Consider the following 1,576-nt stretch of genomic DNA (forward strand, 5'->3'; position numbering starts at 1 on the left):
AGCAAAACTCCGTCTCAAAAAAAAAAAAAAAAAAGTTAATTTACCAAAAAATTTTTCTCTATGGCTGTTTGAATAGTTGGGCTTTGCTAATCACTCATAAGCAACAGAATTATATATATTTTGCAAACTCTAATACAGAATACTTAACATTCATACCAAACAACCATGATTATGATGTATATATGTGGTATAAACAATCTTTTTTGCATATTGAATTGTGCATTTTTTTTCTTCCTTGATATGTGTGAGATTCACCAGTACCAGTTTTTCTCTTGTGGTGGCGTAAAGAACTGATTATCATTTGCATTATCTATTAAAAACCTGTGGCAGGTCATGGTATTATTGACCATATGTTCTGTCTTTTTGCAAATTTAAATATCTTATTGTGTCAATTTAATATTTAGATGTGTGTTACATGTCTGAATAATCTGTAATTAACATGATCTTTTGTAATGGTGATTGTGAGTCGCATGCACTAACAGTCCAGCAAAGCAATTATTTTCCTCTTTTTAACTGAAATCACATTTGTAAGTTATGGTACCTATTATCAGCAGTGCATTATCATGATTCAATTTATATTTTGTGTATCTGGTTATAAATGTTATACAGCATTCAATTTGACAAAATATATATCTATTTGATTTAAATTTAATGGGGGGGTTGTATATATACTTTAGTTCCTTGAGACTTAGGAAATTAATTCTACAAATCTTATACAGATATAAATGTATCAGGCTTATATTTTTTGCTAAGCTATAGATACATTTCTGTTTATTGGAATACTGAAATTGGTGTTATATATAGTTGTACATATCAGAATAAAAATAAAATGTGAAAATTACAGCTTAATAAATATTTATGGTAAATAAAAGATACAAATTATACATCTTTACAAGGTAGTTATTTACAATTGTTTAGAGCTTACCTGGCCAGCGGAGGCCTATCTTCTTCAAGACTGGGCTGAAATTGCATCTGCTTGGTTACAGTCTCCCCTGGGGAGAAATAACCCTAACTGAGAAGAGTCAAAAAAAGAATAATAAATTTTTGGCAGAGAAAGTCTCTGTGTGAAAAAAAAAACAGCATTGTGTAAAAGAAAATTATGTTTAGAGAAAAACAAATTAATCAATTTTCCCACTTTGTTTTTTTTTTGAGACTGAGTGTGGCTCTGTCACCCAGGCTGGAGTTCAATGTGCAATCTCAATTCACGGCAACCTCTGCCTCCCGAGTTCAAGCGATTCTCCTTCCTCAGCCTCCTGAGTAGCTGGAATTATAGGCACTCGCCACCATACCCGACTAATATTTTTATTTTTAGTAGAGATGGGGTTTCACCATATTGGTAATGCTGGTCTCAAACTCCTGACCTCATGACCTGGCCCACCTTGGCCTCCCAAAGTGCTGAGATTACAGGCGTGAGCCACCCGGGAGCTACCACAGTTATTTTTAAGAAAATAAATGCCGGCCAGGCGCAGTGGCTCATGCCTGTAATCCCAGCACTTTGGGAGGCCGAGGCGGGCGGATCACCTGAGGTCACGAGTTCAAGACCAGCCTGACCAACATGGTGAAACCCTGTCTCTTA

The 1,576-nt window shown here is 35.2% G+C and overlaps 1 long non-coding RNA gene across 1 annotated transcript in view; it reads right to left on the bottom strand.

Annotated features, from left to right (window-relative positions):
• Positions 1 to 1,576, bottom strand: part of LOC108297616 — a 47,928-nt gene that overhangs the window by 43,931 nt on the left and 2,421 nt on the right. Inside the window, exon 2 of the long non-coding RNA XR_001822265.2 lies at positions 926 to 1,012. This is a non-coding gene — a long non-coding RNA (uncharacterized LOC108297616). The remainder of the gene's footprint in view (positions 1 to 925; positions 1,013 to 1,576) is intronic.

Source organism: Cebus imitator, unplaced genomic scaffold (assembly GCF_001604975.1).
Source record: "Cebus imitator isolate Cc_AM_T3 unplaced genomic scaffold, Cebus_imitator-1.0 Scaffold820, whole genome shotgun sequence".
Lineage (NCBI taxonomy): Eukaryota > Metazoa > Chordata > Mammalia > Primates > Cebidae > Cebus > Cebus imitator.